The following is a 15,194-nucleotide window of genomic DNA, read 5'->3' as shown; positions in this document are numbered from 1 at the left end:
TTACATCACTCAATTCTAAAAAGAAAACAAATCTTTTTATATAGTAGTAACTGTTGAGAAAAATCTGACACTTAGAATTTTTTCACTCTCCTCTTTTCCTTTTCCATTCCTCATAGCTTGTAAATCTGACAGAAATCATTTTTTAAAATTTTTTGTACTTTTCTGTCATTGACACTGATTGTTTATTGCCATGACGCTGGAAATGCTATTTGAAGATGAGGTGTATGGTTAGGGAGTTTATGAATGGTTTTCTGCTATCAAATCTAGTAGACAATCTGTGAGAATTTCCTTTTTTTTTTTTTCTTTTTAGGAACATTCTATATAGTTTCCCACTGCCTTTGGGAAGGTTACCGTCTCTATAACTGCTACATTTGATCTCATCCTAATCTAAAGCACTTTTTCAAAGCAGAAAATCACCACTCTCAATTTTAAATAAGAACATGAATAGAATCGTGGCTTGTATTCATTTCACACTTAACACTGAGACAACATGGTTGCTTTCTCTGTCCTGGGAAGTTTAGAGTTAGTAGCCTTTCTGTGCTTGTCAGACTCCGTGGGCCCTTTCCTGCTAGGAGAAGCATGGACTTTAGAATTCAAACTACATCTCTGCCACTGACTGCAGGCTCTTCTAAAAACTGAGACTCTGGAAGAGTTGCTGAAGGTAGTCAAAGGGCCAGCCTCTGGTGACGGTTCCATTATCCCAGAGCTCTGTTCATTTATTTATACATCGATTGAACTAATTCTTTCTTTATATATAGCTTGTCTATTATGTAACTGCCCCATACAGCGGAGATTCTTTTTTGGAATGAGAGGTGGAATACTTTAAATACCTATGAAATCAAGTGTACACTCAACACTGTTTCAGCTTCCAGTCTCAGCTCTTTAATCAGTCCTGGAAATTCTGTTCGCTCACAGTTGAAATGATGGTCTGGGGCACAAGTTGTTTCCTTAGGAGTAATAGCATCAGCGATGGCTCACATTTACTAACCTTTTGCCACGAGCAGCCTCACTGTCAGTTTTGGAAAACCATACTTCCAACTCCGAGTCCCATTCATTTTTTTCATTCATCATATTCCTGGAGGGTTTAATCTTTCTTTATTATTTTCCAGCTTATCCTTTGTTTTAATGATTCAATATTCTGTAGTGCTGTCTGTCCACTCCACCCCCACTACTCAGCTCCTAGTCTGTTCTAGATTATTCTGTTGAAAGCAATCACAACTTTTCTGTTTTTAAAACCCCAACCAGATTCAGTGGTCATTCTCTCCCATTCTTCTTCATCTGAGAATGAAGGTCGGCTACATCCTGACTGTGATTCTCATCATCTTTCTTTACTGGAGAGACAGAGGCTTTAATGGTTTTCCTGCTATTAACCGAGTGCATTGAATAAGGTTTTCACATACTTTTAAAGTGTTTACTCTTCTTCCTTTTTACATAGCTCCTAAGAACGTTCGTCTCTTTCTCTCTCAAGCTTTTATACACTCACTTAAGAGTTTCTAGATTTCTGATGTTTTAATTGGTGTCTCAAGGGTCTTAACAGAAAGGAGTTACCCGACAGAACACTCTGTCATCTACTCCATCATCTATTCAGAACATTGTTCTTCCCATATGACTGACTTCACCAGTGGAACCCGGGGAAAATGCAAACTACCTTGTCCATTACTGTAAGTGACCTTGATCACAAAACATAACTAAATGTTCTCAACTGTTGGAAAGGGAGACAAACATGAGAACACATTTCATTCTTTGAATCCTGTGAGCTCAGAAATAAAAAGCTCTCTTAGACATCTTTTGATTTCTTGAAGTTTGACCTTTCATTACTAATCATTTAAATATAATTCTGCTTCTCAGCAACCTCCTTCCATCTGGGTATGTAATTCCCTCTCTTACAGAGCTTCTTAGAATTTGTCAATACAGTTATATTTTCCTGCAAGAAAAACAAGCCCTCTGAATAACAACAACAACAAAATCTTTCTTAAACAGAGACGGGGAGTGCTTTCACCACCACTACCACCTGCGTGTTGCCCAGATCTTTCACTTGTTCATCACTGTGTTTCCTAATCTCCTTCCCAGGAGTTCATCTTGTGAGTAAATTCAAAACAACACATGCCCAGGGTGGAGCGGTTCCCACCATTCTGTGTCATTGTGAGAAAGAGGGGCATCCACCGCCGCCCATACAGCAAAAGTGCCCACAAATCTGAGTACTATCTTTGTGCATTTTTCTTTTAAAAGCCTGGGATAAACATGCCAGGGATGGTAAAGAGAGTAAGGGCTTCTCTCATTCTTGTGCACAGAAAGGAAGTCGGCCCCTTCAGGAGAGCTGTAATTGAAAATTTGCAGTTGACACACAAAACACCGCTTTAGCTTGCACTGGAAACAGGAAGCTGGATGCCACGGCTAAATATTGCTAGCATTCCTATTTGTATCCCTGCAGTAAATAGTGTTATTACTGTAAAGCTGAGCAAGCATGACATTTCTGACTGCTTCTCCTTTTCAAAGGAGAATCTATAAATAGTGCCTGTGTAGCATTTAAACATTTCAAAGCATCACGTTTTTGTTCATACAAATGTGTGATCGGAGCCATTCATGCCCATAAATATTTTTCCTCACAATCTGAGCTCAAAACAGCCATGAGCCGTTCCCATCACCCACAGACTATGGGACACTTTGTAAAATGTTGACCATTCCCAGGGCGAAAACATGGTTACCAGCTGAGGAACCAGGCATGTACAATGTACCATTTCAACACCTCCCTCCACACCTTCCCGAAGACTCAGCAAAAAAGAAATCAGTATTTCCCAAAGTGAACAACCCTTCTACCAAAAGATGTTTCTTGAAAAAGGGTTTTTTTTTTTAAATAAATAAGTTTGGGAAGCACCACAAATTATTGCCCTCCTCTTGGAGGTTCATGAACATCCAACATTTATTCCACAAATATTTATTGAGCGTGTACCAAGGCCCAGGATTATTCAGGGACTAGACATTAAACAGGGAACAAATCAGACGGAGTCCCAAACCTTCAGGAAACTTGTAATTTGGTCTTAAATGAACACATCATACTGTTTTCCCATGGCTGCTGTGACCACAAGCTTGGTGGCTAAAACAACAGAAGTGTACTCTCTTGCAGTTCTGGAGGTCAAAAGCCTGAGATCAGTGCCTCTGGGTCACGATCAAGGTGTCCAGAGACCATGTTCCCTCTGGAGGCTCTAAAGGAGAACTGCCCCTACCTCTTCCTGCTGCTGGCATTCATTGTCTCCTGGCCGTATCTCCCACTCTCTGCCTCTCTCCTCACAGTGTCTTCCATCTGTGTCAAATCTCCTTCAGCTCCCACTTCTAAGGACTCTTGTGATTGTATTTAGGGCCCACCTGGATGATCTATTGCCTCAAAATCCTTAATTTAATCACATCTGCAAAACTCTTTTACTGTGCGGGTTTCCAGCGATTAGGACTGTACATGTTTGGGGACCATTTTTCAGCCTATTACATGGAGAAATGGCTCTAGGATGTTCTGTGGTAGCAACTGCTTTTCTGCTTTCATCTTGAATGCTCTATTTGAGAAATGCCTGCCTCACCCAGAGAATCCTGGCTGTCTTTTCCCACTGTGGAAAATGTTGGTCCATGGGCTGTCTGCTTGCATAGGAGGGGAGAGCTGTCCTGGTGGGTTCCCTTTGAGCATTCTCCTCCCCCCTTGGGTTCAATAAACTCTCCATAGCTGACCCTGACTACATAGGAGGTTTGTTATAAAAAGAAAAGACAGAGGACAGGGCTCCCTGGACGTGGAAGACTGGGTGGTCACAGCCCTCCCTGGGCAGGGTTCCCGCCTTTCCTTTGCCTCTGGCTCATCACAGCTCCCAGACCTTTCCCCCTATTCCCTTAGAAGAGACCACAGGATGGAGGCATTTTCACAAGGAACTTTCTTAAAAATTAAAAGAAATCAAAAGGGACGCAGACAAGGGACACAAAAAGAGCTAGTTCACCAGCCCTGGTTCTTGGTCGGTCGACACCTAGCTCTGTCTCCAGCTCCTTCCTGTCTCCTGTGATTTCCAGCAGGTAGCCTCCTTGCTCGTCTTACTATGGGCCAAACCTCAACTTCATTTTTCCTATTTCAAGTTTCTGACACTCTCTATCACCTTCCTATTGAGTTCCAGGTTCTGGAAAGAACAAATCTCATTTACTATGTGTTCAGTCATCCAACTAAAATGTGATAGGCACTTACTGTATGCCAGGCAGGCACAGTGTCTCCCAGTTTCATGCCAGGTCCCTTGGATCTGGCTCCCAGACCTTTGTACAGAAAGAAAGAAACACTGAGATAAGTCTGAGGGCAGAGCTTGAACTAAAGGAAGAGTTTATGGAACTCCTAGCCCCTTCAAGTGTTGCCAGCAGGAGAGCTCATCTGATGACGTAAATGGGATCAAGATCAGTACAGGTTTAAAAAATAAGGTTTTGGACAATCCTTGTAGAGTAGAAAGTTTCTCTAGTGTTCATCAAAAAATTAATAGGCGAGAAGGAAAGGCTCCTGGGGACGCTCTGGAAGCTTTGAGGAGACTTCCATGAGAAGTAAAGTGTGACATCCTAGCTCAGTCAGATGGTGAGGGGTGGGCAAAACCAGTGATTGACAGGGCTGTGCACCACTAGGACTCTGTAAAGCAGGAAAATCTGAAATCCGAGCGTTCCAGTGACAGGTAGCAAAGGGCAGCGACCCTTCAAGCATAGCTGATGTAAAGTTCTGGGCCCAGGAACTCCTCCTTAATGGGGGGGCTTATAATTTATAAAATTGATAATATATTATTATGTAATTGGTACCATTATATCATTGAAATTATTTTCTATGATATATAATTGATAATATATTGATTATAAATGTCATTGATAATATTGATATAATATTGATAATTTGTAATGTTGGTAAGGGTGTCTAGGCACCATCCTAGCTGCTGAGTTACGGCAATGGACACATGGTTTCCTGCCTTCATGAAGCTCACGTGCTAATGTGATGAAACCAATAATAAGCATACAAACAAATAATCTGGCACTTTCTCTCTCCTCCAGCCCAGTAAATCCTCACCCTGGGAACCCCTAAGTCAGGAGGAGTACCACAAAACTGGCAGCCAGGGTTGTGTGGAGAACAGAAGATGGGGTAGAACAGGGAGTAAGTATGTCGTTATATCAAAACCATCTTCAACTGCACGGCGATTTACCAGCTGCAAGGCACTTCCACTTGGCCCAGCTCATGGAATCCTCCCACTGACCCCAAAAGAAAACTATCCTCCCATGTGTTATCCTCATTGCAGAGATAAAGGTTCGAGACCCAAGCTTGCTCAAGGTTACACAGAGTCTGTACTTGAACTCAGCCCCTCCTAATTTGGTGCTGCCCCACTGCACTCACCCAGAATGAAAGAGACAGTATGATCCCAGTGGGGTTAAAAAGCTCAGCCACAGGAACCAAATGCCAGCATTAAAAAAAAAAAGCTACTTCTGCACATATTTCCTTTCCTCGATGCTCACTTTGCTGGGGCAAGGAGACGGGGATCACATCTTGCAGACTCTGCGCTCTGCCCACCTTGTACAAACTTCAGAGTAGGTGTGGGTAAAATAGGAGCTCAGACCATCGCCACCTGATTTGATTCTGACTCTGAAGGAGGCAGGAGAAACCCATAGCCACTCTCAGACTGGAAGGTAGGGATTTTTACATATATTTCTCAAGCTGTCTTGGGCAGTCACATTAGTGGGTAGGGAACATACAACCTCTGTTGACACAGCTGTAGACAATCCTCCTTGAAATGGAGCCCTTGGTCATTGTTTACAGGGCGATGGTCAATAGTGTATTTAAAAAAAAATTTGTTTTGAGTTTATAGGATATACTGACAGATAATAACCAAGCTACTGCACTTTCGCCTCCATCAACCAATCGATCACAAAAGAGTCACCAAAAATAATCAAATAAAATTATTTCAGGGCACTTTCTCTACAGCAGGGTGATCATTGATACTTTTTCACATTATCAGATTACATGGTGGGTTGATAGCACCTGCTCCTTCCCGGCCTCTGGCTAGCAGGGGTGATTTTGAGGGGGCATTAGGGAATTCAAGCATGCACCCAGTGGAGACCTCCCTCCAACAGAGAGGAGTGTGTGCCTGGACTTCCCCCGTCCCTCCCCCAACGCCCAGGAGAGATGCCTGGTGCCCCCTGTGAGCCACCTGTGCTCCAGCTTAACGTAGAATGAGGCCTCCGCCTCGGCCAAGTTCAGGAAAGGTCTTGGGAGCCACTGTTTCAGGAAGGCTGGGAGCAGAGGTCAGGGTCCCAGGACTTGGGAAGGAAACTCAAGCTGAGGATTGAAGGGTATTACCAGGGACAAGGCTGGATGACTTGCTAGGGAACTGCTGTTCCATAAGAAGCAAATAATCTGTTTGCTTTGTAATGAATGTGAGACACCAGCAGAGCTATCCTGACGAATGATAAAATGTCTCTCCTCTCTGCCTCTCTCTTTCTGTGCCCTTTCTTCTCCATTGATTTCTTTTTAAAAATTTATTATTTTTGTAAAGGGGTACCTACTCTCAGTAAAATATTCGAACAATGTAAAGTACAAAGGAAAAAAACCCAAAGAGCTCAAAATCTAACCACCTAAGAGATGACTACTGTTAACCTTTTGTGGCAATCTGTGTGATTGTATGTGTGTGTGTGTGTGTGTGTGTGTGTTTGTGTGTCTGTGTAATTTCTAGTGCTTCTATCAGAGTACAACCCACTTGGGGTAAAATGCTCAAATCGTCAGTTTACAGCAAGTTTAATGTCCCTCTGTCACCAGCACCCAGCTGGTGCCCCTTCCAGCCAAAGTTTCAACACTTTGGGTTCAAACTTTTATTAAACACCCATGATCCTGAACGCAAACCTTGTGACAACCACGTCTCCCTAAACTGGAATTGCAAAAATAGCCCACACACTACTATTTAATCACCACCCCTGTCTATATGAACTCTTCTACAAACTGCCAAGGGCCAGTGTGCTCCTGAGTCCTGGCCCACAGCCCGGCTGCCTGCTGGAACCACCTGGACAGCTTTATAATTGCCGATGCTGGGCTGCTGCTCCAGCAAGGTTGATTTAATTGGTCCAGGTGAGGAATCAAGGGTGTGTGTGTGTGTGTGTGTGTGTGTGTGTGTATGAAATATATAATCTCCCCAGGTGATCCTAATATGCCACCAAGGGGACAACCTCTGGTCTAGGACAATTTTCTGCCACACAAATGCACTGCAAGTAGAACTCTGTCCCAGCGCACCTGACCCCACAATGATCTTCGTGAGACCACGCAGAGTGCCACACACTCAGCACCAAAAAGAAAACTGGGGCTCAAAGAGGTGGTGGTCTGTGCCCAGATTGCACGATGGTGGCGGGAGGTGCTCATGCTGGTCTTCTCAGCCTTGGGCCAGGTCATGGGCACTGGCCAAGTTCTCATGGAGCAGAGGGGGCACAGCCCTGAGGAAGGGCTCCCCCTGTCCCCTCCACCCAAATCATCTGCGGTGGGGCAGTGGGGTGGGGCTCAGCTGGCAGGTCATGTCCAGGGGGCCAACGTCTTAGGATTCACAGGTAGGAAACCAAGCAGGCACAGAAATATGCTTGCACATCTGCAGACTCACTCTGGAAGGAAAGGAAGGAGGCAGGGAGGGGAAACTGTCTTCCTCCGGGGAATAGGCACAGGTGGAGAGGACCCAGCTACCTGTATTACTTACTTAAAATTTTTTATTATTAAAAAATTTCAAATATACAGAAAAGTAGAGAGAATGGAATATATTACCTTTTTTAATAATTAAGGTTTTAAAATGAAGACATTAAAAGAAAGGCGCTTGAAGGATATTTCTAAACCATTAGCAGTTGAAGTTAAGGGTGATGTTTCCATTAATTTCATGTCCCCTGAATTTTAGTTGTCCCGCATAGCGTTTGAAGAATAAAAGCTTAGTGAGGGCAGGGATTTTTGTCCCTTTAAGCTCACTGCCGCTCCTTCAGTGCCTAGAACAGGGCTTGGCACACAATGGACAACAGCTGAATCTGTTGGTGAAGGAGTAAGTGCATGAACTGAGTGCGCGTGGCTTTTGGATTTGGGGGGAAACAGATATAAATGGTTATATAAAAAATAGATGCAAGGAGAACAGTGTCCTTTTTTGTTCTGCCAGCAGGTGCTAAGCCAGGGATGAGATGGCAGTCTTCGTTCTCTGGGGTCATGTCTAATTTTTTCCATGATGTAAAATTAAAGAGCATATGAGTCAAAGAAAGGAAACTGTAAGAACACTTGAAGGATAGGATATAAACCCAGAAAACTCACCGTACATCTCAGCCACTGAATCTGTTAATTTATGAACGATGCAAGCTTGAGAATAATGGGCAGATGATTCATGACGGAAAAGAAAAACTCAGGTGCCGAGGAACAGGGCCTGGGTCCTATGAGTTCGTATATTCTCCCAGTGGGGGGAAGGTAGGAGTAAGAGTGGCTCGTTGGCTTCCCGGGGCCATGACCTCATTCATAACCACTCTTGTTCTCTCTCCTGGTTGTCACCCACAGTAGTGACAGAGGGGGACCTTGCTGTCCAGCAGAGTAGAAAAAGCTGGCCACGGAAATGTGAATGGGAGACACAGTTGACCTCGGCCCCAGACACTTGACCCAGAGTGTTCTCGTCCTGGAGGGATGAGCTAAAATGGATTTCAGATGAACTGCAAGGGCCCGCATTACTGGAAGGAATCATTTTTGCAGCCTTCCAAGACACTCTAAATTCGCCTGACTTTCTTCATTCTATTCACATATGCAGTCCTGATTTGTAGAATTCATCCTTGAAAAGCTTCTGCTAATATTCAAGAACCTAGGGAGATGGTGTCCTATGCTCCCTAAGGATATAAACATACTCAAGTCCATCCTTGCAGGTGGGCATTGAGGCAACGGATACATCTCTCTCTTCTGGATGAGGAAGAGGTCTGGACCTGGGCCAAGAGGACATGCTTGGTATCACTCTGGTGGCCCCAGAGTTTCAGAGCCCCTTGCCTTGGGCTTCTGTGTAACCAGATCAGCCACCACCTGGCAACTTCCAAGTGGGTGTGAATCCAGCCACACTCTCAGGAAGTCTTTGCAAATCAAATGATCCTAGGCATCCTCTGAGTTCCCATCCTTATAATCTTTCCACATTTATAAAAGTCACTGCCAGACTGTAAGATGTATTCTCTCTTCTCAGACAGCCTTGGACTTACTGAGAATAAGAACAAAAATAACAATAACTAACATTTATAAGATGTTTACATATTTCAAAGAGCCTTCAGATAAAATGTCTCACAATAGTTCTGTGACAAAGACATTATAATAATTATAATAATAATGATCATTCTTGTCCATTTTCTAAATGAACAGACTGCAGTTGGAAATTTACCTGAGTTGTTCAAAGCTGCAGAGGGGCTGGGACTCAAACCAAGGCCTCCTGCTTCTAGAGGTGATCATCCTTATGTCACCCAGGCAGTTGGAGAAATCCATTCCTATCCAATATCTTATCTACTCCTATATATAAAAAGATCTCACTAAGAGACCTGGGCAGGAATCAGGAGGAGGGTTAAATCAAGGTTACTTGGGAGAATTGTGTTTCCTCATCCACAAAATTAAGAGGTTAGACCAGATGATCCTTGGGTCCCCCTACGTCCTGACAGTTTTTTTGACCACACCGTGCGATCCTAGTTCCCCGACCAGTGATCGAACCCGCGGCCCTTGCAGTGGAAGTGTGGAGTCTTAACCACTGGAGTGCCAGGGAAGTCCCGTGACATATTTTTTACTCTCTCAAAGGCCACAGCCAAGGGGGCAGGTCCCTAGCTAGGCACCAGGCTCTTCTACCCAGGTAGACTCCAGTGAAGGCAGAGAAGAAAATAAGACAATGTTCAAAAATAAAATGAAAATAAAATAAAATAAAATGAAATGCGAGGACAAAAGATTTCAGTGGTGACTTTTCCATGAGGAACTACCATCAGGTATCAAAGAGACAGTTGGTTTTCCACTCAGCAAACATTTATTGGGAGGTTGCCATTTGCTGGCATAGTTCTAAAAGCTAGAAACGCAAAGATAATGGCTGGGCAACCTCTGTCTTCTGGTCAAAGGAAAGACTAGCAATTAGGAGCCAATCTGGTGAGGGCAGTGAGAGAAGGATGGGCCATCTTCCTGGTGGGGGTAGTGGGAATGGGGGTGGGGGAGGCTCTAGAGGAGGAGAGGTTTACACAGGGCCTTGTAGTGGGGGATCAGAGATATGCCCCCCATGGTTCCCAAACTATCTCCACCACCTCACTTGACTTTCTCTCAGTGGTGATGAGAAAATCCTTAATCCATCACTCTGTGAGAAGCTCTAGACAGTTCCCTCAATTGCAGGAGGAGGCAATGTTTTCTTCTAGTAACAAATGAATGAGGAAGAAGGACTCTCTTCCTGAGACATTTTGCACCTCAAAGGGGGTCCTTTCCCACCCCTAAGAAGCTCACTCACCTACTCAACAGCTGTAGTACCTACTGGAAACTCACAGGGGAGGTGCCCAGGTCAAGGGGTGAGAGAAACAGAGTTTCTCTGAGAAACAGAGTTAGTGGATGCCCACTAACTTTCTTGCCCTGCCTGGGATCCCTAGAAGATGGAATTATTGCTGCCTGAAGCCTCTGAGTCTTTGCTGCTCCTTATACGTCATGTATAAATTGCCATTTCTGTGTTCTCAAGCCTCTCCCAAACTTCCAACCACGGTAGAACCTTTCTGTTTCTGTTTGGACCATGATGCAATGTTTCCATAAATCACCCATCGTGACCCTATATAACAGCAGCAAGCATGTGTACAGCACTTTAGACCTAAGCTCCTGGTCCTCTCCAGTCCCGGCCACGCAGAACCACCTGCCGCTGGGCATCAGGCTCTCCTCTAACATGGGTGCTTTCACATCCCCCCTCTAAGCTCACGTGTGAAGAGAGGCATCCCTTGGAATCAGCAGCCAAAGTCACTGTGTACACCCCAAGTCTGTATTTCACAGATGCTCCTGACTCCCTCTGCACCCCTTGTCGCTTCCCTGAGATATCTCCATCGTTTCCCAGACTCTTCTCCCAGGTTTGTCTTTCCCTTTCCAGCTCCAAGTTTTATGCAAGATGTCCCTCTTGCCTGGAAGGACACTCTTCACCCCTCGTTCCCTCTGCTGCCTTCTCCCAGTTCCACACCATTCAGGATACCCACCCTATGTGGACTCAGGTCCTACTCGCAGTTGTATCTGTGCACCAGCTCATCTTCCCCAAGTAGGCTGAAGGTGCCATGAGGATGGGTACCACCTTCCCCATATTTTTTCTCTGAAAATCACCTGCCACATGCCCTTGCATGTTCCAGATGTGCCATAGATCAGCACATATTGAACTGGGATCTGGAGAAAGAACAGGACAAGACATGGTCTCTCTCACACTTGGAGCAAATGCATGAAAAACATTCAATATTTTCTCTGTGAATCCGGTGGAGATAGTGTAACCAGCAGTTCTACTACCCTGTATGGCAGGTGGCACTTAACTTTGTCATAGGCTTTCTTAACAAACACTTATAAGGCACCACCTGCATGCAAGGACCTGGGGGGTAGGGTGGAGAAATAGCACAAGTAAACCCCCATTTAAAATAGTTAGCTGATGCCTGAGAAAGCAAAAGAATTGTGAGGGTGTGTTTATTTGAAAACTTTGGAAAACACTTAAGGGGTGTTTCTAATTTTCAAAAGAATTGCTTTTTAAAAAAATGTTTAGCATTCTTCATAGGGAAAGACTTTGGAAAGTATATCCTCTGTTGCTGTCCAAAGAAAATGAATTCTGTTCTTTGTCTGATGGCATTTCCTAGTATTTACATTGAGAAAAGTGGAAAAGTTTAACTCCTAACCATTGTCATTACTTTCAAATGTTAATGTCAAAATATACAATTGTTTCTACCATTAGGGATAGAAACAGTTTAACAGGTATACTGAGGTGTGTTATGAACAAAATGCTAAATTAAAGTGTTTAGCACAGAGTTATGAAATGTTAACATGGTATTACTATTATACTTTAAAGGCATTTATTGAAATATAATTTACATATGTAAAATTCACCCATTTGAAGTATATGGTTTTATAGTGTTAGTGTATTCATAGAGTTGTGCAACCATCTCCCACGATCTAATTTTAGAACATTTTCATCACCCCCATTAGCAGGCACTCCGCACTCTCCCCACCCCAGCCCTAGGCAAACACAAATCTATTTTCTGTCTTTATAGATTTGCTTATTCTCGACATTTTATATAAATGGAATCATATCATATATGAGTTCTTCTGTGAACAATTTCTTTCACTAATGCTTTCAAGGTTTACCCAAGTTGTAGCATATATCTTTCCTTTTCATGGACGAATAATATTCACGTTTTATTTATACCACATTTTATTTATCCATTCATGAGTTGATGAACAACACCTGGGTTGTTTCCACTTTTTGGCTCTTATGAATAATGCCACTATGAACATTCACGCATAAGCTTTTGTGGGGGTGTATATGTCATTTCTCTTGGGTAGATACCTAGGAGTGGAATTGCTAGGTCATAAGGTAATTCTATGTTTAACATTTTGAGGAACTGCCAAACTATTTTGCAAAGTGGCTGCACAATTTTACATTCCCAGCAGCACTGTATCAGGATCCCAATTTCTCCACAGCCTCACTGACACTTACTACTGTCTGTCTTCTTTATTACATCCATCCAGGAGGCTATGAAGTGGTATCTCATTTGTATTTTCCTGATGGCTAATTATGTTGGTCATATTTTCATGCACTTATTGACCATTGTGTGTATTCTTTGGAGAAATGTCTATTCAAATCCTTTGCCCATTTTCAAATGGAATTGTCTCTCTGTTATTGAGTTATAAGAACTCTTTATGTATTCTGGATACCAGTCCCTTATCAAACAGGATTTCCAAATATTTTCTCCCCTTCTATTTGTTGTCTTTTAACTTTCTTAACAACATAGTATTTTAAATAAAGGGAAAAGTAAGACAGAAACAATTCAAATTATTTAGACCTGTCTGTAATTTCTGTATGACTCACTTGCTGTTTCAAAATTATTTCTGTCTGTTGGCTTTCTGTTCTAATTCGAAGGTTATGAAGGTGAAGGTTTTTGTAAGGAAACAAAAATGTAAATGAGAGGATTAATTTGTGTGCTTTCCTAGAGTTTTTCCTTGGCTACTTTATTTCCCATTGCAAAATGTAGCCAAGTTCCTGTTACAATTGTTTTTAAGGAAATATTTTTGTAGTTTAAGAAGAAATTAAATAATGCATTATGTGTTTACTATGGAAACAGTGTGGAAGCTTCAAATTTGTAGGATTTCATGCTGTCGGTATAAATCAGGAAAGGGCTTCAATGGAGAGAATGTGAGAGTAAAAGCGACCAGCAGAAAGCAGATCAGAGGCCAGGAGAGAGGACCAGAGGCCTCCTACAGGGGAATCGAAAAGACCACATTCTTTGGGAAGTGACCACCCATAGAAGCCAGCCAGCAGCTTTGAGGATGGTATCCTTGATGGTAGAGCATTTGCGTGTGTGTGTGTGTGTGTACGTGTACGTGTGTGTGCGTGTGCGTGTGTGTGTGTGTGAATGTGTACATGTGTATGTGTGCATGAGCAGAGAAAGATAGAGACAGAGAGAGATAGAAAGAGAGAAGGAGGAGGAAGAGGAGGGGAAGGAGGGGGAGGGGAAGGCATTATTTCCCACAGAAAAGTTTTTTAGTCTTTAAAACCTCTTCAGTGAGCCCCGTCTTTGTAAACATACCTGTATGCCCAATTCTTTCCAGCTCAAGGAATATAGGGGACTGCTTGTTCTCAGAATTGTATTTAGCATTTTTTTTAAGGAGGCCTCCGCTCTGCCCTCCTACTTAAAGCTCTCTCCTGCACATGTGTGCACATTGTATGCACCCAAGGTACTCAGTTACTCACAAAAGGTCCTGATCCCTCTGGAAATTAAATTCCATTCCAGTTTTTTGAACTTCACATATTTAGTTCATGACATAGGGGCCCTTGAAATGTTAAATCCAAAACGTGGTGTGGATTGTCATTAAAAACTTGGGACTTGGTCTGAAACCCCATTCCTCTGAGCAGCAAGAGGAAGATGCAGTTGCAAAGCCTGCAGCATGTCCATCCTCGGCTATAAATAAGAAGGACTCGTTTTGCAGTAGTCTGGCTTCTAGGCACAAAATATCTGCCAGCATGTATGCTGTCTGTATTTATGCAGATCACAGACCCATGCCCTTCTCTTTGTTTCCTGTTGGTAAATGCCTTTATTTGTCCATAAATATCTTTCATCTCCATGACATGGACATAAAACCTATACTCTTCCCAGTGTGTATGAAGAGGGAAGAAGGGAAAAGCCTTGTTGCCCTGTGTTCTCTTCACTACAACAGTGATACAAAATGTACTTCATAAGCATTAGTTGTGTGCCTACCATGTTTTCCACACATCGTCTCTAGAAGATCGGTGTTTTTTCAGCCTTCAAAGTGGTTAAGTAATTTGCCTGAAGTCACATGTTCTGATCTAGGATTTGAATCCAGTAGATCCTGATTTGGGAGCCTGGTGGCTTTGGATTTTAAATTAAAAATATACAATTTAGGGGAAGCAGATGGTTTGTCTTCATCATCCAAACCCAAAGTATTCTTTCCCAGGAATGGGTTTGCAGAATCACATCGACAGTGAAGTGGGGCCAGATGGCCTGGGCTTGAATCCTGGCTCTACTTATTGCTGGTGCTGCGATCTTAGGCAACAATTTGACCTCACTGTTGTCATCTGTAAAACACCTGTCTACTTAAAAAGGTGTCATCAGGATCCAAGGATATAACCTATGCAATGGTAAACACTCAATTAATATTAGCCTCTATGACTAAGATCTGTATATTCAACCAGAGTTGGAATGCTGAGTGAAAGGAATGCTTTTCTCTGAGTAGAATTAAATAAATCAATTTGCAAGCATTAGAGCTCCCTGCCCCCGACCTTTAATGCAATGGGTGGACTTTCCCAGGAGTCGGGTATAAAATTAGTTTGTTCAACAAATGCTGTTAGAACCCTACCGTGGTGCCAAGTTCTGAGCTGGGTGCCAGGGATAATACAGTGAACAAAACAGACACACTCACCCATTCTTCACACTGTGGAGCTCACAGTCTGGTGGAAAAAACACCAACTATA

Source organism: Kogia breviceps, chromosome 3 (genome assembly GCF_026419965.1).
Source record: "Kogia breviceps isolate mKogBre1 chromosome 3, mKogBre1 haplotype 1, whole genome shotgun sequence".
Taxonomy (NCBI): Eukaryota; Metazoa; Chordata; class Mammalia; order Artiodactyla; family Physeteridae; genus Kogia; species Kogia breviceps.
The sequence above is the reverse complement of the archived record's forward strand: the minus strand, read 5'-3'. Positions refer to the sequence as shown.